This window comes from Rattus rattus, chromosome 15 (assembly GCF_011064425.1).
Source record: "Rattus rattus isolate New Zealand chromosome 15, Rrattus_CSIRO_v1, whole genome shotgun sequence".
Lineage (NCBI taxonomy): Eukaryota > Metazoa > Chordata > Mammalia > Rodentia > Muridae > Rattus > Rattus rattus.
In genome coordinates this window covers 44,384,855-44,409,389 of record NC_046168.1, presented here as the reverse complement: position 1 = coordinate 44,409,389, position 24,535 = coordinate 44,384,855, and positions in this window count along the sequence as shown.

The window sequence follows — 24,535 nt, the reverse complement described above, 5'->3', positions numbered from 1 at the left end:
TCGATGCCATCTCTTAACTCCATGTTTTGCCTGGGCTCTTTACTATTCTAGCTGGAAAGGACTTACACTTGTCATTTTATTTTTTGAACAGTTTCATAATATAGATAATGTACTGTGATTGCATTGAACCCTGTTATGCTCTTATCCCTACCTGCTCTGAATCTTTCATATTTTCAACCAGTTGGCTTTCTATTTTCCTGATCCACTGAGTTGAGTTAGGGTTCGTTTACATAAGCATTTGTAGGGAGCTATTTGCAGGAACATGGCGAACTCTCCAGTTGTTCCACAGCTGGAGAAAATGTCACTCATTAATTGACAATAGTTCCTCCAGAAGCTTTTTTCTGGTTTAACCGCAGGATCTATTGATACAAATACCTTGGTATTGTGAACTTTGGGACATTTCCTCTCTCACAGCATTGAATTTCAGGTATTAACACTGTTTTCTTGAGGGGGAGGGGGAATTATATTTCTTTCAATAGGGCTCTTCTTGCCTGATTCTTATTACAATTTGCATCGACCAATCTTAAGAATATCATTGGCATTTAAAATTTGTAAAGTCTATACAGGTAGAGATGAAGAGTTGTACTTGTCATGCGTGTCTGCTTTCATTCACCAAGGATAAATAATCTCAAGTGCTGAATGCTTGTTTGTTTTCCTCTGAGTGGACATTCAGTTAATGAATGGCTGTGATGTGAGCCCCTGTGAAAAGTTTTATGATATCATGACAATCACAATATTCTCTTAATTGTTTTCAGCTGCAATTTAGGTTGTCAGTCTATTGTGTGTCTCTTTAATGCTATGATTTTTACAATATAAAATATGTGGCATCTCCTAATTGAACAGGTCTATGTTTCCAATATTTGTTGCATGTCTTTGGGACATATTTTGCTAATTGCCACCATATTTCAAGCTTTTTATTAATATTACATCTATTATAGTAATTTATGAAAAGAGATCTTTATTATAATTCTTGTGATTGCTTGGGAGTAGCATAAACCTCAAGGCAAGGCACAAACTTACCCAATAAATGCTTCGTGTGCTCTAGTTGCTCTAATAAGTAACCATCCTCACATTGCTCTCTATCTCATGATACCTTCCTGTTCCCTGAGACTACCCATTAGGTCAGTCAACAACCTTCTAATGGCCTCTAGGTATTCAAGTGAAATGAATAGTTATGCACGTCTCACTTTAAATCAAAAGCACAAAATGACTAAGTTTGGTGAAGAAGGCATGTTCAAATCTGAGCTAAATCAAAAGCTACAGGTCTCAGGCCAGGCAACCAAGCTCCAAATTCAAGGGGACCATTTTCAGGGGAAATTTAAAGAGTGACACCAGTCGGTATGCAAGTTATAAAAGAAGGAAATATCCTTGCTGTGCCTGTGGAGAAAGTTTTATGAGATCACGACAATCACAATATTCTCTTCAGCCAAAACGTAATCCATATCAGATCTTTCTTTAATTCCAAGAAGTTTGGGAGAAGTGAAGAAGCTGCCAAAGAAATGTTTGAAGATAGCAGAGGTATTTTCAAAAAATTAAAGGAATGTAATTGTTTCTTCTCTTCATACATACATACATACATACATACATACATGCATACATACAAGAGCAATGAGAAGCTAGAGTAAAATACCTAGTGCTGGCTACCTACAGTGATGAAGGTGGCTCTGATAAATAAACATTCAGCATAGACTAAAACTTACTTACCTCCAAAGAAGATATCATGTCTCCCCAACTTGCTTCTTGGTTCTGGTGTTTGTGCAGGAATAGGAACCTGACTAAGACATCCCTCTCAAGTTCCTCGAGCCTTTAAGTATTATAATTTATCTGCTTCCTGTGCCCTGATAGTAGAAACTGGAGTCTAGGAAACAACATGTCTTTTTCATGGATGGCTGAACGTTTTATGCCAGCTTCTGAGATCTATTGCAAGAAGAAAATCAAGAAGTGTAGTGGGTTGGGCCTAATACTCAGATTGTATAAAAATACAGAGAATATTCATAAAAGCAATTGTTTTGAAAAAATTATCAATGAATAATAAAATGACTGTGAGAAAATGATTGGAAACAGAATTTTTCCATATTCTCTTAAAAGAATAACATACTATTTACAAATACAAAAAGCAACAAAAACACCAGCCATGGGAAACTTACTCTTTTGCATATTGAAACATAGCAAAATTTAAAGAACACAAAACTGAAAGTGTATGTGCCATTGAATATCAATGTTCTAGTCCTTTTTATTTTAATTAAAAGCTATTTCCTCTCAAATAAATCTTTAATAATACCTCAGTGATTTGATGTGTCATTCATGCTTCTCACACTAATTTTTTTCTTTTATTGGATATTTTCATTTACATTTCAAATGTTATCCCCTTTCCTGGTTTCCCCACCAGAAACCTGCTATCCTGTTCCACCTCTCCTTGCTTCTATGTGGGTGCTCCTCCACCCACCCAGCCAATCACTCCCTCCCTCCCACCTCCCCGCCCTGACATTCCCCTATACCCATATCATGCAAAACCAAGGGCCTCTTCTTCCACTGATGCCGACAAGGCCAGTCCCTGCCACAGATGTGGCTGGAGCCTTGGGTCCATCCCTGTGTACTCTTTGGTTGGTGGTTTATTCCCTGGGAGTTCTGGGGGTTGGGGTGGGAAGAGTTGGTTGATAGTGTTGTTTCTTCTTATGGGGCTGCAAACCCCTTCAACTCCTTCAGTCCTCTCTCTAACCCCTCCATTGGAACCCAATTCTCAGTTCAATGGATGGCTGTGAGCATTCACCTCTGTATTTGTCAGGCACTGGCAAAGCCCCTCAGTAGACAGATATATCAGGCTCCTGTCAGCATGCACCACTTGGCATCCACAATATTGTCTGGGTTTGGTGGCTGGATATGAGATCGATCCCCAGGTGGGGCAGTCACTGGATGGCCCCTCCTTCGGTCTCTGCCCCACACTTTGTCTCCATATTTACTCCTGTAAGTATTTTTGTTCCCCCTTCTAAGAAGAACTGAAGCATCCATGCTTTGGTCGTCCTTCTTCTTGAGCTTCATGTGGTCTGTGAATTGTATCATGGGTATTCTGAGATTTTGGACTAATATCTACTTATCAGTGAATGCATAATGTGTGTTCTTTTGTTATTGGACTACCTCAGTCAGCATGATATTTTCTAGTTCCATTCATTTGCCTAAGAATTTCATGAAGTCGTTGTTTTTAATAGCTGGGTAGTACTACATTGTGTAAATGAACCACATTTTCTGTATCCATTCCTCTGTTGAGGGACATCTGTGTTCTAGCTTCTAGCTATTAAAAGTAAGGCTGCTATGAACATAGTGAAGCATGTGTCTTGTTATATGTTGGAGCATCATTTGGGTATATGCCCACGAGTGGTATAGCTGGGTCCTCAGGTAGAACTATGTCCAATTTTCTGAGGAACTGCCAAACTGATTTCAACAGGGGTTGTACCAGCTAGCAATCCCACCAACAATGGAGGAGTGTTCCTCTTTCTCCACATCCTTACAGCAGCTACTGTCACCTGAGTTTTTGATCTTAGCCATTCTGACTGGTTTGAGGTAGAATATCAGGGTTATTTTGATTTGAATTTCACTGATGACTAACCAGCAAACTCCTACCACTGATAAACAACTTCTGTAAAGTGGCTGGATATAAAATTAACTCAAATAAATCAGTAGCCTTCCTCTACTCAAAGGATAAAAAGGCTGAGAAAGAAATTAGGAAAATGACACCCTTCACAATAGTCACAAATAATATAAAATACTTCAGTGTGACTCTAACAAAGCAAGTGAAAGATCTGTCTGACAAGAACTTCAAATCTCTGAAGAAAGAAATTGAAGATCTCAGAAGATGGAAAGATTTCCCATGCTCATGGATTGGCAGAATTAATATAGGAAACTTACTTTAAATTTGTTAGTCAAGAGGTCCAAAAGACCTTCCAAAATAATATAGGTTATTGTCATTGACCGTGTTTGCTTACTTAAAAATAAGACCCTATTACTAAGGAAACCACATATGTCATACCTAGGACTTGAAGGAATCATAATGGATTTGACCCAAAAGCCTCCTTCCTGTGGACTATCTCTCTTAGTATTGAAGGTATTAAAAACGGGAAAGATCAATAGTACTACCCAGCAGTAAAACTGTGAATCATGACAATGTCTAGCCAGACAAAATATCATGAATGGTTGCTATAACAACACATACATTGGGGTAACCAATACCTGTCTATTTGGACTTAAAGCCCACGCAATTGGTTGGGATTTATGCCTGGTACAATAACCTAATTACAACCTCACAGACCACAAAAGAAACCTAATACTGCCATTTTCCTTAATGAAAATGGTTTCCAATTATATTCTATATACTTACCCTATGTCCACGAATAAGTATAGCTTTCATGCCTCATCAATAAATTTCTTTTTGCCATAAATGAAGGCTTCTACAGAGATCCACAACTGATAAAAATTCAGAGAATAAATGACCTTGGGGCACCATGCTCCAATTGGTATATCAACAATGCAACCCTTGAAGATCAAAGAACAAAGGAGAAGAGGTAGAAATATTTTAAGAGGCAGAGTACCAGAATGTCAGCTGCAAGGCAAAACTAGACATGACAACAATGCTTCACCAATGAGATCTCAACAGTATGATTGCCTTAACACGTCTTGCATAGTGACCATATCAGCTGATATATCAAATTGGATGGGGAAAAACATTTTGAGTTTCCATCTCATTTACTGACATTACATTTTGTCCATTTTTGTATTAGTATAACGACATGCCCATGCTTAAAATGTACTCCACAAACAATTTGTGATTTAGGGGCAAACCTTGAATCAGTTTCCTATGTTTAGTGTCCTTGGTGTTTTCTCAGTGAGGCTTTTTTATGTGTATCTCTTCCCTTGGTTATCACATCTACAGTTTAGCTCATCTGTCCTTAAACACTAAGGCTTTTATAATAATCTAAATTGAATATAATACAAACACATGGGAATGAAGGTGATGGGTGAGTATCCCTTCTTTAAAACATTTGGGACCAGACCAGGAGGGTTCAGAGTTCAAGTTTGACCAAGTTTAGAGTTATGTGTTTAAACTACTGGTTGAACTGAAAAAAAAGTTATTAAAAGTTATTTTTTTAAAATTTTGGCACATCTTGGGAGAAATTTTTATGAGGCTGTATCCTTAGATGTAGAGTTCCTGGCAAGGAATGCCTGCTGAGAAAAGGAGAATGTTTCTCCAAGGATGAGCCCTTGGTGTTAGGTTAACACCAAAAGGATGAACCTTTGGTGTTAGGTTAGCTAACACCAAATGGTCAGTCCAAACACTTGTGTGTATGGTTGTCTTAGTTACATTTTATTGCTTATACATCATGATGAAGGTAACTCAGAAAGTACTCAATGTGAGGGCTCACAATTATAGAAGTCTTGAGACAATAATTATCATTGTGCGGAGCAGGGCAGTAGGCAGACAGGCAATGCACTGGAACAGTAGGTAAGGGCTTACATCTGATCTACAAGCACCAGTCAAAAGAGCAATCCAATTGGTAATTGCTTGGAATTTTAAAACTGCAAAGCCTATTCCCCAGGGACATACTTGAAAACTCTTTCTAAGCATTTCCTCTAACAGGGTACCAAGCTCTCAAACATATGAACGTATGGGTATCATTCTCATTCCCGCCACTGAGTGACCAACACTTAATTGACCAGAAATGCACACGGATGCATGAGTGTGTACACGCACACATACACACACACACACACACACACACACACACACACACACACATGCACACACAGGCACATACACATACACCACATATATATTATATTTAAGAAAGAATGTAGAGGGAAGTATTTTAGGGGAAAGAAAAGGTAAGCAGATTATGTAAACACAGTACTCATGTATGAAATACTCATTATGATAAAATTTTTAATTAATAAAAACAAATTTACCATAGAGAAACCAATCAGACACCACCTTAGGTGAGTGAACCAAACCAGAATCACTTTTAATTGAATAAAACAACAAAGTGTACCATTATGTAATATACTGAGGACTGTTCGTTTGTGACATTATTGCCCAAAGTACATAACATGAGTTTATCCATAAAGAGACATAAAAATGTCTAAGAAATGGTCATAGTCCTGATATGCTTGTAAAGGCAAGACTGCTGTGTGTGTTAACAATGTCTTGTTATGGTTCAGGAACAAAAAAAGACAGTAGAAGAAAACTGAAGAAATGTGAATGATCCTTGATAATAAATAACAAGTTAGATAATTGGTTTACTGTTCATGAAAAAATGTATTTTAGTAATGTGAGATGAATGTAATTTTTAAAAAGAGTCTGGAAAGACTAGGACACCTCTGATTTTAATTCTCACAAAAATTATGGAAGTCACAGACAGTCCTAAAACAAAAAAAAAATATATAAATAGTTCTAAGACCTTTTATACTTCAATAGTGATGGGAGATGATCATAGTCCTCTAAGATATTTTTTCTTCACTGAAAAATAAAGCATATGAAGGTGCATTAGTGTTCAAAAATATGTATTAATTTTAAACACCCTTTTATATTTGTCAAGTAACTGTTTCTGTTATCTAATTTAAAATAAAATATATGAAACATATACACAAGTTACAAATAGATAACTATCCTGAAATATTCCAATACTAGAGATGATATATTTTTGTCATGAAAATACCCAGAGAACAGATAACCAGTAAGAAAAATGGGTCCATGAGGTGACACAAAATGATGGTGACAAGGACAGTAGCAATGGTGAGGAAGAGAGAAAAGAAATGAGGTGACAAGATGAAGAACATAAAGGACTGTATTTCTTAGTCATCACTGTGCACATCATGGTCCCATGGGTTGGTGGGAAATGTGGGGGCAGTAATTATTGTAGAAAGAAAAACTAGTGAGAGATTTCAGCCCCAGGAGACAAATTTGAGAGTGAATAATTTCCTTGTGAAACTTTTTGTTAACAGATGAAAAATTTAATTGATAAACTCAGACTTATTCAAAGTTCCTTCCAGTTTTGAAATCCTTTCTGTATTTTCTTTAGCCTGACAGTTTCAGTCTACATTCCTGGTATCCTTCTAAGAACAAAAGCCAGCAATGATCTTAGTTTTAAAAGCAGATACGAGGTAGTTAGAAAAAATCTCATGTAAATGCACCTGGTTTAGAGAAATAATTATCCTTCCTCCCAGAGAAATAAGCATGCTTTCTGATATTTGATCAAAAATATAATGTCTGTCCTATAGAGCTGAAGCATATAGTTGCATCAGTTCATACTACTTTAAACTGGGGAAAAATGGTTGCATGAAATATCCTAAATGGAACACGTTCCAACTGTAATATTGATTTCAATTTGGAATATATAAGAATATCACTAATGTTTGTTGTGGCAGAACCATGAGATTTGGGCTGTTAAGTATGAATTAGTCTTCTGTTTTCCTTCCTTATTAGTGTATTCTAAAACCTCTAAATTGCATGTATTATACATTAAGAAGATAATTGGCCCAAACTGAGGCATGCTGAGTCTACATTTTGCAAAAGGATAAAAGATAAAATAACCATTTCAAAGTTAGCAAGATAAAATTAGAGAGTTTCTCAAGTAGAAACAAAACCACACCCATTGTAGCTATGAAAATTGCAATGAAAAGTCACCACTAAACCCTGCATTTCCCAGGGTAATAATTCACAAGGAGAATCACTTATTGTCTTAGCCAGTGTTTTCTAGAACAGAATCGGAAGGATGAATGTTCATTTTAGAGGAGAGAATGTTTTTAGAAATATTTACATTGCAGATGGTGTAGAACTACAGCAGCTACAGAGAACAAGGCTACTTGAAGTGACCCTTGTCTAATTTTACTTTATGATGATCATTATGACTCTGTACTGTGAATAAAAAATAGACTAGAATCAAAAGAGAAAGTTATTGGAAGAATAGACATTAAATTATTAAAATGGAAGATAAAAAACTAATAGTGAATAAAGTTGATTTATTGATAGACCTGATTAAATGATTTGCAAAGAAGGAAGGAGAATGTTTGCATCCAATATTTTCTTGTAATCTGAGGATGGAAATCACCACTCACTAGTGATTAGAAAGGGTCCGTGCAGAATTGAGAGGAAACAGAGAAATGTGATCTTTTCTCTGCAAGCCTTTTTATTAAATCCCCAAGCACAACAGAGATGGAGTTAATGAATGGAAAGCACATGGTGAAGCACTCAGGCTGTCAACAGGGATGCAGTAGGTGGCTAAGCTAAGAAATGATGAACAAGGTCCCAAGCACAAAGTCAATCATAGGACCCTGTGATTTCAAGGATAACATTCAATTCTCCTGTAGATAGAAAACATTTGCTTTTCCAAATTAAGACCAGAGGGGGGGGGGGGGAGAGAGAGAGAGAGAGAGAGAGAGAGAGAGAGAGAGAGAGAGAGAAACAGAGACAGACAGTGACAGAGAAACAGAGACAGAGGTGGTAAATTGCATACTATGTCAGTAAAATGATTAATTTCCAATGCATCCTATCATAAAATTTAGAGAATTTCTTTTTTCATATAAACTAATAATGACAGTCTGTCCTTCAATCATCATAGGACCTTTTTAATGACCTCACTTTTAGAATATATGTGTAGCCCATGGTGGCAAAATACATAGGCTTATATTTTACTTTTGGGGACCAGAAAATGAATATCTGTCTTTGGCTGTGACACTGTCCCATGTCCTCAATCTGTCATTGTTAATTTCCCCCATGTAAAGACATCACTTATCCAACGTGAACCTTTATTTCTATCACTGTTTTCATTATAGATAAAGAGGATGAGTTTATTCCTAATCACCAGTCATGGCCTTGGCTTTGATTTTCTTTGTAATTTAGATGATACATACACCACAGGAAAGAGTCAGACGCTGATGTCAATAAACTCATGCATAGTAAAAATATATTTTATTTACTATTCAGAAGGTGAAAATCTTTGAGGTTATTGGTGTTTTAGGAGACACATATTGAAACTCATCTTTACAGGTTTAAAACCTCCTAACGTTCAGTACATGATAAATAATTTATATTTCATTATTCAGTGAAAATAAAGATAAATGTAAAGATTGAATCTGTTAACTATTATTCTCATAAATCAAGAAAGTTTTACATACCTATCTACAAAAGAAAACTTTTATAATAACACTTGGAAAGTTATTACAAGCAAATATTTTTAAAACGTCATGCCAGTTTACCATTCAATGTTACTTTAAAAGTACATCTGTTCATTCATTAAATTATGCTAGGTATTCATTTAAGCACTAGTGATAACACAGCAAAGTAACACAGAAAAGTGTTCTTTCCCATCTAAACTATATCTTAATGGAGAGAGCAAAGTGCCCAGAAACCTGTCTGCAATAAAGTAATAGTTGTCTAAGTGGATCTCACTGCAGACAATCATCTATGCCTAAAAATTTATGAAGATGGGATATTAGTGTGTTCTCTGCTTGTCCTTCCCAGTGCTAGAGAGGAAGAGAAGAGTAAGGCAATACTCCTTGTACCTCTAATGTTCTACTGGTAAGCACTCTTGGTCGCTAGAGACAACTGTAAACCGGAGACTACTACCTCAGTAGCAGGTCCATGTTCTTGACCGAGTATTTAGTAAATGAGCATCACAAAGAGAGGGTGAAAGAGAAAGACAGGAGGTAGGAAGAAGCAAGAGTAGCTTGTTGTTTAAAGATGGTGAAATAAAAGGCAGACACTAGAGTCATAAAGGAAGGGATACTCTCATAAGGTACCAGAAGCTTAACACGAAGAGACCTCCAATGGAGGTTGTGCTCTGGGGAATATTCAGAATCCCTGTTACTCATAAAATTTCTCCTGACAAAGTGACTATTCAAATATTAAGATATCAGGTAAAAGGCCTGAAATTGACAAGAGAAGGCATTGAGCAAACCATGAGGTCTTACATCAAAAAAGAGAATGGTATTCTTTTCTAGAAGTTAATATTAATACTAAATAATGATTCCTGAAATAAAACACACACACACACACACACACACACACACACACACACACACAAACACACAGGGTTAGCATGCCTTAAAACATTTTGGAATTAACTGAACTAAAATATCAAGGCAAAAACTTAGGGTTGGGGACACAGAAGAAAGGAAAATGTAAAAGCTTGTCCAGATTTGCACAGTGTAGGGAACAGAAGTGAAAGGACTGGAATCACCATTCTAGACTAATATGAGAGAAAAGTGATATTGTGCTGTTATTTTTTCCTCATAATAAAGAAATACACATATGGTTATGCAGAGAGAGAAGGAAGGAAATGAATGTGTAGAATGCACACAACCTATGTTTGGAGCAAAGATACCTTTTAAAAGGAAGAACAGTGATTACTGAGGATTTGTTTATGGGGGATAATCTGGCAGAATTGTTAACCAAACGAAAGAGAACGAAAGTGCAGAAAAATAAATTAAACACTACTGTGATTTGCATAAAGCAAGAACTGAGGTATAAAATCAAGCACACTGGGTCGTCCAATGATATGCACAGAAAAAATAAATTCTACTCAGCACAGACTGCTACACTGGCTGAGAGAAAATAAAACTGTTTTTGCAGAAAGGCACAAAGCAAAAAATATCCAACAAGAAACATTGACATAGGGAATGGTCAAATATATAGTCTCCAGACGATGTAAACAAAAGTGAATAAAGTTGATGTTAAAAGCAAAAATGAAAGCTGTTGTCAGTAACAGTGATAGACACTATATAGTGGGGGATGTACGGGTACATGAAAAGAAGCAGCAATGCAGTCAATACAAAGATCAAGACAGGAAAACAGCAACCTTTATTAAAAAAAATGGTTGGACATACATCCACAGAGGACTGTTTTATAGTATTCCATTTGTCTCAACAGTAAAACAAAGATAATGTATGGACCTAATAGAACAGGAATCATGTCTGAGAGAAAAGACATGTGTGTCTTTATAATGTACACATGAGAGAATGCATCATTTAATGAGTAAGAGAGGTCATGTTTTATAGGTTAACTAGAAAAAATCTATGTATATCTTTATAGAAAATATTTCACATATAAAATACATGATGCATGTACTATCAATATATTTAAAACCACATTTTCGTAAATGCCTGTGTACATAAACATACATATTTATCTCATAAATTTTATTAAGGAAGAGATAAAATATTGTTATTTTACCAGAAGAGTTAAATACATTAATTGGTCTAAATGCCTGAAGTGAGAGAAGTCCTGAGTAAAAATAGTCAAGGAAAAAAGCTTCAATATAGTTTACTTACTTCTACTACATATAACTTATATACCAATTTATTCTAGTCAATGTATGTCACATGGCTCTCTACCTCCCCTCAGTTTCATGTGTCTATCTCCTGGAGACCAGGACAAAATCTCCTGTTCTCTGTCTAACTCTGAGTCAGTCTCTCTCTTTCTCTCTCTCTCTCTCTCTCTCTCTCTCTCTCTCTCTCTCTCTCTCTCTCCTCCAGATGTCTTACCTTCTAATCCTGCCTCATCTCATTGGCCATCAGATTTTTATTGATAGATGATGCTTTGACACAGTCCATAAGAGATTCCCTCTATACTCTCTCTCAGAGAAAAGGAAAAAAGACACACACAAAAAGGGAAGCCAAAACAAATTTTAAAAAAGAGAAAAGAATAATCTGATGACAAACACAAAAATCACAAAGACAAAAAACCCCCATTGATTGTGTTTTGAGTTGGCCAACTATATCCAGAATCCTCACAATTAGTTGTTATAACCTTATAAGTCTATAATTGTTTACTTCTTTTAAATAAATTATGTATGTATCTGGTTGTTGACAGACTGGGCACAGTATTCTCCCTTTAGAGTTCGTCAGGTTAAACACTTGTGCTCTTAAAGTAAAAAACTACATTTGTCTGTTCATGCTGTCCTTAATATATTTCCATAAGCTTCCATGAATCTATGAATCTAACATCACTATAAACCTCGAGCCTAGTGTTTCATCCTAGAGTTGGAACTGATTCATACTGCGGAGAACAGCTTGTCTTCAGAAGCTTTTAGTCACTCTTTTCACTCCATTACAGGTTTTCCTGTTGCTTCTCTCTTCTCTCCCACCCGCTCTGGACACACATTTACTTCTTTATGAACCTTGGAGTACTCTATAGAGTGCCTTTGCAGTGCACTAAAGAACTAATTGTGTTGTAATGGGAGTTCTTTTCAGAATCCTCCATCAAAGGCAGTGCTGGAAGTGGGAGAGTCTCTGGAGAGCTTCGGGAGTGCTTGTGTAGCCCAGCTTGTATTGCTCCCAGCTGGGGTAGAGTGCTATTCATAGTCCATCACATTTCTCTTTCACTTTCTGGTCCTTAATCTCATAATCACTGATCACTGAGAGAATCTAACAGAAGCAATTGAACTAATATTGTGAAAACTGCATGTGTGCATATAAATGAACACCTTGCATGTGATTTCATAACGCTTGCAACTTACTTTAAGCCCATCTTCATGCCCAGTAAAGACATCATCTTTAGAGAGAATGTATGTTACAATTGATAAAATTTTTCACAAGGGACAAACTGTAAAGGTGTTAGGTCATTGTACAGAAAAAAATTAAGCAAATAAACTTGTTTTCCCAAGGCTCTATTACTGACCTTTACAAACACAGGCAGAATAGGATAGTTTGTGAATAATTTAGTTTCTGTACATACCAACAGAGTTGATTAAACTGAGTTTTCCATATATCATTATGGATTAATGAAAAAGTAATCATATCACTTCATGTGTTAAACAAATGGGAACCAAAACCATCCATGTAGTAGGCTAGATTCTAATCCAGGAATTAAAGCTCTATTCTTAGCATTTAAGGAGCTAATTTTGAGAGAAATGAGATGGGACACAAATAAGAACTGAGACGGTTTGTTCAACTTACTAATGGGTAGCTTTCCATTTGGCTAGAGCCACAGAGCTACTATCAGGAGGTTAGTTATTTCTTCTCCAAAGGATTGAATCATGCACACAGCAGAAAGCAAACTGACATATAGGAAAGCAGGCACCAGAAATTCCTGAGATTCAGAGTTACCTGTGACTAGAATGTGCTAGACTGTGTAACACAGTGAAAGAGGCAACTACCATGGCTACTAAAGGCTAATGCAACAGAAACCTCTAGCAACAACAGGAGTCATGTTACTGCTCTGTGATAAGACATCGTCAGAGGCCACCATGTTCCAGTGGCCTAGAGAAGTATCATTAACCATTAGCTATCCTTTATTTCATTGTACGTTGGTTCCATTTTATCTGGATCATGACTTCGGCTCTTCCTGATTCTCTTTCGACATCTGATTCTATGACACATTCTAAAGACCAGTCTTGCATAGCAGCTAGTTCCTATAATTACAGCAGTTGGGAAAATAAGGCAGATATAACAGTAATTCAAAGCTAGGTTAGGTTATATCAAACTCATTCTCATACAACTTCAATGAAAGCAACAACAAATAAACCCACACAATAAAAAACTTCATATGAATCCATGAGAGAAGAATAAACATGATTTATTCCAATTTTTCATTGTTCCATGGATAATCCTTCCCCCCATTAAGTTTATTGTTGAAAAAAATGTATCACTGTGGACCCCACTTATCCTGAATTACTCAGTCTCACACCTAGAGTACATACTCTGTGATAAAACTTTTTCACAATTCCTTAGTTTGGTCTCTGTATTTTTTTAATGGGGATAAGGAACTAGAAACATTGATTATAAGTTCATATCATTTTTTCTTTCCCTGAGACCTCTGCAGTTGTCACTATCAGAAATAAGAAGTTCCAATGTGAGAATACATAAATCAGAACAGAAAACACAGAGGGAAAGATGGGATACCATAGGGATGGGAAACCGTCTAGAAGGTTTCCTAAAACTGAAACACCAGGGTCAGCCTTGTCACGTAGACAAAGGCCATACATGTGTTCCATTTCTATTTTCATATATGCAAACTAGGTATAGTCTGTGAGTTATCTACAGTTGTGACCTGATAGCTTATGAAAGATTTATTTATATGTAAATTAGAATGAGTTAAAGTATGTCTCTAAAATAGTATTACCTCTACTTACTTGAATTCCAACGTGATGTTTTTTAAGTTGGCAAGTATTTCAAAACACAACCTGAAACAATGTTAAATGAGCTTCTTCTTAGAAGGCTACTATGGTTTAAAGGCAATATGTCCCCATAGGTTCATGTGTTTGAAGACATGTTCCTAGCTAATGGCACTGCCACAAGACCTAGATCCTAACATTTGGCCATATATCAATGATAGCAGTTTTCAAAAGTCATATTTGCCCCAGGTTCATGCATGCCTACAACTCTGTATCCTGAATTATGGAACTATAAACAAATTCCTCTCAAGCTACCACCACATGATGGATCATTTCCTCCCTTATATTGTTTACAGTTTTTTCATAAGAAAAATATAAAAGTGATTCTGGCAAAAGTATTTAGAAAAAGGCAAACAAGAGCAATCAGACAACAAAAGCTTTGGGAGGTCATTTCTTTTCTAAAAGGGATACAAACAGGAATATAAAGGAAGAAATAAAAATGGGATAAGGATGAGGGAGAACCTGGAAGAATTTGCAGATGATAGGCACTGCACAAAAGATAAGGAGTAATAAAATAGGGTAGTATACCCCTGATTGTTATGGGGGAGGATGGGGGAGGGGAACACCCAGATAGAAGGAAGGGGGTTAGAAATCAAAGTATCACTATTTGCAGAGAACTACTAAACCTGATAAACAACTTTAGCAATGTGGCTGGATATAAAATTAACTCAAACAAATCAGTAGCCTTCCTCTACTCAAGGATAAACAGGCTGAGAAAGAAATTACGGAGATGAGACCTTTCACAATAGTCCCAAATCACATAAAATACCTCTGTGTGACTCTAACCAAGCAAGTGAAACATCTGTATGACAAGAACTTCAAGTCTCTGGAGAAAGAAATTGAAAAAGATCTCAGAAGATGGGAAGACCTCCCATGCTCATGGGCCAGCAAGATTAATATAGCAAAAATGGCCATTTTGCTGAAAGCAATCTACAGAATCAATGCAATTCCCATCAAAATTCCAACTCAATTCTTCATAGAGTTAGAAAGAACAATTTGAATTCATTTGGAATAACGAAAAACTCAGGATGGCAAAAATTATCCTCAACAATAAAAGAACTTCTAGGGGAATCACCATTCCTGACTTCAAGCAGTATTAGAAAGCAATAGTGATAAAAACTGTATGGTATTGATACAGAGACAAGCAGGTTGATCAGTGGAATAAAATTGAAGACCCAGAAATGAACCCACACATCTATGGTCACTTGATCTTTGACAACAGATCTAAAACCATCCAATGGAAAAGAGCATTTCCAGCAAATGGTGCTGGTTCAACTGGAGGTCAGCATGCAGAAGAATGCAAATCGATCCATAAAGCTTAACTCTAAGTGGATCAAGGACCTCCACATCAAACCAAGTACACAAAAACTAATAGAAGAAAAAGTGGGGAAGAATCTCGATGACATGGGCACTGGGGAAAATTTCCTGAACAAAACAACAATGACTTATGCTCTAAGATCAAGAATCAACAAATGGGACCTCATAAAATCACAAAGAATCTGTAAGGTAAAGGACACTGTCATTAGGACAAAACAGCAACTAACTCAAGAAGTTAGACGCCAGAGAGCCAAATAACCCTATTTTAAAAAATGGTGTATAGAGCTAAACAAAACATTCGCAGCTGAGGATTATCGAATGCCTAAGAAGCACCTAAAGAAATGCTCAACATTCTTACTCACCAAGGAAATGCAAATCGAAACAACCCTGAGATTCCAACTCACGCCTGTCAGAATGGCTAAGAGCAAAAACTCAGGTGACAACAGATTGCTGCTGAGGATGTGAAAAAAGAGGAACACTCCTCCATTGTTGGTGGAATTGCAAACTGCTACACCACTCTGGAGATTAGTCTGGAGATTCCTCAGAAAATTGAACATTGCACTACGTGTGGACTCTGCTATAATGCTCCTGAGCATATACCCAAAAGATGCTCCAACATACAACAAAGACATATGCTCCACTATGTTCGTAGCAGTGTTATTTATAATAGCCTGAAGCTGGAAAAAACCCAGATGCCCTTCAACAGAAGAATGGATACAGAAAATGTGGTATATCTACACAATGGAGAACTACTCAGCTATCAAAAACAATGACTTCATGAAATTCGTAGGCAAATGGACTGAACTAGAAAATATTATCTTGAGTGAAGTAACCCAATCACAGAAAATCATACATGGTATGCACTCATTGATAAATGGATATTAGCCCAAAAGCTCGAATTACCCAAGATACAATCCACAGACCACATGAAGCTCCAAAAGGATAACCAAAGTGTGGATGCTTTACTCTTACTTAAAAGGGGGAACAAAAATATTCATAGCAGGGCATTTGAAGGCAAGTTTGGAACAGAGACTGAAGGAATGGCCATTCAGAGCCTGTCCCATGTGTGGCCCATATATATACAGCCACCAAAAACAGGTAAGATTGCTAAAGCTAAGAAGTGCAAGCTGACAGGAACTGGATATAGATGTCTCGTGAGAAACACAGCCAGAGCATGTAAAATACAGAAGCGAGTGCTAGCAGCAAACCACTGAACTGAGAAGAGGACCCCCATTGGAGGAATTAAAGAAAGTGTTGAAAGAGCCAAAGAGGCTTGCAACCCCATAAGAACAACAATGCCAATCAACCAGAGTCCCCAGGGACTAAACCACTACCCAAAGACCATACATGGACTGACCCATGGCTCAAGCTGCATATGTAGCAGAGGATGGCCTCGTTGGGCACCAATGGAAGGAGAATCCCTTGGTCCTCCCAAGGGTGGACCCCCAGTGTTAGGGGGAGGCAGGAAGGAGGAATGGATTGGGAGGGGAATACCCTTATAGAAAAGGGGAGGCAGACAGGATATGGGGCTTATGTCTGGGAAACTGGGAAAGAGAATAACATTTGAAATGTAAATTTAAAAAATCCAATAAAAAATAATAATGAACACTTTTTGTTCCCAAGATGTCCATCAGAGAAAAAGCATGAAAGTTTATGACTTGTACAGGGCAATGTTCAAGGAGGTTTTTCCCTAAGGGTCAACTTTGAGGTTTCAAGAGCCCATTCCCCTCCCATCTCATATTCTCCCTCTCCTCCCCCTCCCCCCCTCCCTCTCCCTCTCCCCTCCCCCCTCTCCCTCTCCCTCTCCCTCTCCCTCTCCCCTCTCCCCTCCCCCTCCCCTCCCCCTCTCCCCTCCCCTCCCCCTCCCCTCTCCTCCTCTCCCTCTCTCCTTCTCCTTCTCCTTCTTCTTTGTTTTCTATTCTATTGTCATGCCTGCCCAAGTGCTGCTATGCTCCCAGACATTGTGGCCATGGACTATTATCTGAAACTGTTAGTTATAATCCAATAAAAATGCTGCTTCTATAAGTTGTCTTAGTCATGGTGCCTCTTTAATTTCCAGACAATTCCACTAGGCTCCTCCCAGTAACCTATCAGCCGCGTACTGACATCATCTAATGCTACACACGCCCCCCAGGTGTACCATATAAAAGGACTGCTCATCACCTCAGCCTCTCTCTCTCTCTCTCTCTCTCTCTCTCTCTCTCTCTCTCTCTCTCTCTCTCTCTCTCTCTCTCTCTCTCCACATGTTCCAGAATCCCCATGGATTCTCTTTCTCCTTTCTGTCCTTCTTTCTGTCCTTCTCTGTCCCTTCTTCTCTGCCCTTCTGGCTTTGCTCTCATCAGTCTGCTACTCTCCTTCTCCAGCCCCTTCCCTCACTGAAAAGTAAACCTCCTATAGGTCTGCTCTACTGCATGATTTTGCATGCTTCCAGGCACACACACACACACAGACACACACACACACACTGCTATATTTCATAACACTCAGTTCATTGTAATAGTACAGTAATGTAACTACTGCAATTAGGGACATATCAGACACACATAGCAGACAGCTGACATAGACCAACTAATAACTACAAACCTCAGACTGATGGAAGACAGGGAGAGAACTTGAGGATTCAAATTTGGACTCACTCTTCATCAAATTGTTCCAAAGAGAAAATTCTGTTTTCATTCTCTTCTGTGATATCATGCAATATCTTCTTATGGGATGTTATTTTGTCATTAAAGCCTTCCACCCACCCTGTCCTTTTCTGTCCACAGTCTATGTGTGCTATAGTATAGCCTTTCCTCAAAGTATATTTTTAAATGTGATGTGTGTCCAGCAGTAGAGTCTTGCCTTAACATGTGGGAGGGCCTGTGCTCAATCTCCAGTACTACGACAGTAATAAAAATAAAACAGACAGCACAGCAAATCTATAAAATTCTTTTCTTCACTCTAAGGAAGTTTTCTAAACTGTTATTGTCCACACTACTGTTAGGTCTATAGGAAATGTTCCATGGATGGCTCTATTTGTTGGGTAGCCTGTATTATTGTGCAATAAACCCTTTAACTTCAAAGATCTTTTGTTCTCTGGAGTTTTTATTTAACAAGGTACACAACATGGTGCTATAAGATTTGTGTATTAGAAAATTAGTAGTAGAGTGAACTATGTAAGTATTGATATGTCATTTCTCCAGTGATGCCCCTCCAGCGTCAACTTGTCCTGCAGCCTTAACACAACTCAAAAACCCTTCAAATTTCAGCACAGCCACAGAACTTGCACATGGGCGTGTGACACTAATCATACATGCCAATAAATTATCTTTGCTCAAAGACAACTGGACTCTCCTTCTTCCACTAAACATATCAGGGGACAGCCACACAGAATATGTGGTAGGAGCTGTAAGAAAGAAACTGCAAGCAGATCTACCCTTTTGCCTTACGAAAACAGGAGAACAAAGAAAATTCTCTGCACAGTGTGAAGTGGCTATGTCTTTCATATTTCTAATTCTAGACAGCATGCTGTCTGCACCAAAGAGCAAGAAAACAAATATTGAGCTCTAATCAGTGGTAGAGACTGTGCGGGGACTTGCAGCTCATTTGTCCATCATCCTGCTGAAGTCCTGCAGATTCTAATCAGAATGTCACTGTCTAGACCTTTGCTGTCCTCCCTGCTAAGATAAGGCAGAGCATTACCAAAGAGGAACAGCAATACCCCAAATTAATTCTTCTGTAGGCTCAGAAAATAGATAGATAGATAGATAGATAGATAGATAGATAGATAGATAGATAGATAGATAGATAGAAAAAGGCAGCAACTTCAATATAATTTAATTCTATAATGAAACTAAGAATTAGACTCCGTGTAGTGTTGAGTTAACCTTTCTCAAGATTTAGGATTTATTTTTCTTCTTCTTCCTTAACTGTATCTTGGTAACACCAATGGCCCAAGGCTATCTGAGGAATTGCAACATCTTTAAAAAAATCTTAAAAGGCTGTTTTCTATAAAGGATATTTGTTTGAAAAATACTCAAGTACTAATTATTGAACTACAAAATACCCCATCATTTTATTCTAACCCTTAAAACTCAGGAGACAATCTCACTGGTGTATATTCAGTGTTGAAATTCTTCCTTTCCACAGCAACAGCTCCTAATTTTCTATTTCAATACAATTGATTCCTTTGAGTAAGCCACAGATCCATCGTTTATATTTCTTGTCTTTCACTGTAACAATTTGAGTTCCAGTCCTACAGAAATGAAATTTAAGGACTTTCACCCTCCTGATAAAGAAAAAATTGCACCTAGCAAGATCAATAGACAGGATAGATTTGAAGAGTACTGCCTTGAGATATTTGAACTCAACTCCACTGAAACTGTAGCAAGAAAGCTTTTAAAGCTGTTGGGAAAGTACCTGAGGATATTAAGGAAGAGGCTGGAACTACATTTGGTCCACTCATGTGTACTAATTGACACTTACCAGATCAGGTTCTTTCTGCTCCAACAGAGCATAGAAGATGGGGTTCTGTGTGGATTAGGATTACATCAAATACAGTAATTATATAAGATGCTTATTTTAGCTCAGTGCTTTGGAGATTTCTGGTACATGGCAATTGATTCTATTGGCTTTAGACTTTTGGTAAAACAGAATAATGTAGGAAATAGGCAGGCTTATCTACTACCTTGAACATAAACTAAAAACCAAGAGACTACAACCACTCAGCACCAAAGACCTCCTAGAAACAGTCTCTTGAAAGTCCCATCTGAATAGTAGAACTAAGCTATGGGTCAATCCTGCACTTAACATATGGGCCCTTGAGGCCACTTTATATCCAAATCATACAAACTCCTATATTCCTTGATGATTACAGGGAAATGTAATGACTTCCAATGTTTTCTTTTATTTTTTATTGGTCATTTTACCCAATGTGTAAAGTGCTTATTCCACTCAAGTGTGAAGAAATGAATTCTGGATTTGAGCACCACACAAAGAGTCAGAGGAGGGCTGCAAGTGCTCTTAACTCCTGTGCTTTACTGGATGTAAATGAGAAGACTATGGAGTTTGATGACTCACCAGATAATCAAAGCAGTAAGTCCCAGGTCACTTAGAGACCCTGTTTCAAAAACTAATTTAATTGGGTTACCTCACTCAGGATGATATTTTCTAATTCCATCCATTTGCCTCTGAATTTCATGAAGTCATTGGTTTCAATAGCTGAGTAGTACTCCACTGTGTAAATGAACCACATATTCTGTATCCAGTCCTCTCTTGAGGGATATCTGGGTTCTTTCCAGCTTCTGGCTATTATAAAGAAGACAGCTATGGAAATAGTGGAGCATGTGTCCTTGTTATATGTTGGAGCATCTTTTGCCCAGGAGTGGTATAGCTGGGTCCTCAGGAAGTACTATGAGGAATTTTTCTGAGGAACCTCCAGATTTCCAGAGCAGTTGTAACAGCTTGCAATCCCACCCACAACGGAGAAGTGTTCCTCTTTCTCCACATCCTTGCCAACATCCATTGTCACCTGAGTTTTTGATCCTAGCCCTTTTGATAGGTATGAGGTGGAATCTCAGGGTTGTCTTGATATGCATTTTCCTGATGACTGAGGATGTGAACATTTCTTTAGGTGCTTCTGAGCCATTCAATATTCCCCAGTTGAGAATTATTTGTTTAGCTCTGTACCCCATTTTTAATAGAGTTATTTGATTCTCTGGAGCCTAACTTCTTGAGTTATTTATATATATGGGATATTAGCTCTCTATCAGATGTAAGATTAGTAAAGATCTTTTCCCAATCTGTTGGTTGCTGTTTTGTCCTAATGACAGTGTCCTTTGCCTTACAGAAGCTTTGCGATTTTATGAGGTCCCATTTGTCAATTCTTGATCTTAGAGAATAAGCCATTGGTGTCTTGTTCAAGAAAATTTCCCTAGTGACTATGTGTTTAAGGCTCTTCCCCGTTTTTTTCTTCGAATAGTTTTAGTATGTCTGATTTTATGGAGGTCCTTCATCCACTTGGACTTGAGCTACCAGGAGATATGAATAGGTTGATTTGCATTTTTTACATGCTGACCACCAGTTGAACCAGCACCATTTGTTGAAAATGCTATCTTTTTTCCCACTGGATGGCTTTAGCTTCTTTGCCAAAGATCAAGTGATCATAAGTGTCTGGGTTCATTTCTAGTTCTTCAATTCAATTCCACTGATATACTTGCCTGCAATACCATACAGTTTTTATCACTACCACTCTGTAATACTGCTTGAGGTCAGGGATGGTGATTCCCCCAGAAGTTCTTTGATTGTTGAGGATAGTTTTTAAGCACCTGAGTTTTTTGCTATTCCAAATGAATTTTCAAATTGCTCTTTCTAACTCTGTGAAGATTATTGAGTTGGAATTTTGATGGGAATTGCATTGATTCTGTAGATTGCTTTTGGCAAGATGGCCATTTTACAATATTAATCCTGCCAATTCAAGAGCATGGGAGATATTTCCATCTTCTGAGATTTTTATCAATTTCTTTCTTCAGAGATTTGAAGTTCTTGTCATACAGATCTTTCACTTGCTTGGTTAGAGTCACACTGAGATATTTTATACTATTTGTGACTATTGTGAAGGGTCGTTTCCCTAATTTCTTTCTCAGCCTGTTTATCCTTTGAGTGGAGGAAGGCTACGGATTTGTTTGAGTTAATTTTATATCCAGCCACTTTGCTGAAGTTGTTTATTGGGTCTAGGAGTTCTCTGGTAGAAATTTTGGGATCACTTAAGTATACTATCCTATCATCTGCAAATAGTAATATTTTGACTTCTTCCTTTCCAATCTGTATCCCTTTGAGCTCTTTTTCTTGTCTGATTGCTCTGACTAGGACTTTGAATACTATATTGAATAGGTAAGGAGATAGTGGGCAGCTTTGTCTGTCTCAAAAAACATTTGCACTGACTGATAAGTGGATATTAGACCAAAAGCACGGATTACCCAAGATAAAATTCCGCAGTCCACATGAAGCTCAAGAAGGATGACCAATGTGCAGATGCTTCAGTCCTTCTTAGAAGGGGAAACAAAAATATCCATAGGAGGAGATACTGAGACAAAATTTCGAGCAGAGATTGAAGGACTCATTCAGAGACTGCCCTACCTGAGAATCCAGCCCATATACATACAGCCACAAATCTCAGTCACTATTGAGGATGCCAAGAGGTGCATGCTGACAGAAGTGTGATATAGCTGTCTCCTGAGAGGCTCTGCCAAATACAGAAGCAGAGGCTCACTGCTAACCATTGAACTGAGAACAAGGTCCCCATTTGAGGAGTTAGAGAAAGGATTGAAGGAGCTGAAGGTGTTTGCAACCACATAAGAACAGCATTACCAATTAACTAGAACTCCCAGGGACTAAACCACCATTCAAAGAATACACATGGACAGTCCCATGGCTCCAGTGGCATATGTAGCACAGGATGGCCTTATTGGGCACCAAAGGGAGGAGAAGCCCTTGGTCCTGCCAAGGTTGGACTCCCCAATGTAGAGGAATGTCAGGGTGGGGAGGCAGGAAGGGGTGGGTGGTTGGGTGGGGGAACACCTTCATACAAGAAGGAGGAGGGTATTGGATAGGGGGTTTATGGACAAGAAACCAGGAAATGCTAGAATTTTTGATATGTAAATAAAAATATTCAATTAAAAAAAGTAATGTGAAAAATAATTGAAGAAAACACTTGATGTCAACATCTGTCTTTCACAGGTACCTGTGCCAGTTAACATACCCACATGTATGTATGAATCACCCCCAACTACAAACATATTCACACCAAAACAAAACCAAAAGAATGAAAAGTCTGAGTGTTTTCATTACTATGCATCTGATAACTGTTTATAGCTACAGCTTATATAAAGCAAGAATATATATATTGACATACCTATACTTTTGCATTGTATATATGTTTATATACATATATATACATATACATCATAATATATTTATATATTATTGATATCTTTTGTCTTGTTTAAAAGAATATAGTCATAGAACAACACTCCAAACATTTTTTCAATAGATACACTTTGGAAAGTTTTCTGTTTTCTCTTATCTTTATTCTCTTCAAAATTAAAACATAAATTTGCCTGAGGAAAAGTGATAGCCAATGTAATTTGATATCAAAAAAAGAAAAAAAGATTTAGGAAAAATAAAAATAAAATATGTATATTTCATTTGAGTAAATTTTATTTCAATTCTAAGATGATATAAGATTTTCTTTTGTTATTCTTAAAATTTCAAATAATTATCAAAATATTGATTTTACTTCTTTTAAACTTCAAATTATTTATCTTTTTTCATTCAGTAATTTTGATCAGATTAACATCTTGCAGCAGTTCTGACCTGCTTTTGTCACAAATGCTTTTCTATTTGTTCCAAAGCTTTCATTACTTAAAATTCTGTCATCACCTAAGGGAATATGTAGCAGCTACAACTGTCCAGGTAATCCAGAGCACCTGCAGCTGCTTCAGGGATCCTCACAGAACCAAGCCAGTCCATATTCTCATAGATGAGGAGGAGCTCACAGGGATGCACCCATTGCTGTGAGACAATAGCAGTTAATAATTATGTTGTCTGTGTTCAGTTCAGGTTTAGGCAGTCATGTTGGTGAGACTAAATGGATGTAGCTTCTGACAGTCCTAGAAAATACAATCTCACATAAATTTCCTGTTCTCCTAGCTTTTTATAATCTTCCTACCTCCTCTTCTACAGTGACCCATATGCCTTAGATGCAGGAGTTGTGTTGTAGATGAAGATTGGGCTGCGTAAGTCTGAATTTTTGTTAGTTTTGGTTTTCTGTAATGATTTCTGCCTGGTTCAGAGAGAATTTCCACTCATTGAAGGAATCTTAGAAAGGACTGAAAGAGCTTGAAGGGGCTTGAGACCCCATATGAACAACAATGCCAACCAACCAGAGCTTCCAGGGCCTAAGCCACTACCCAAAGACTATACATGGACTGACCCTGGACTCCAACTGCATAGGTAGCAATGAATAACCCTAGTAAGAGCACCAGTGGAAGGGGAAGCCCTTGGTCCTGCCAAGGCTGGAC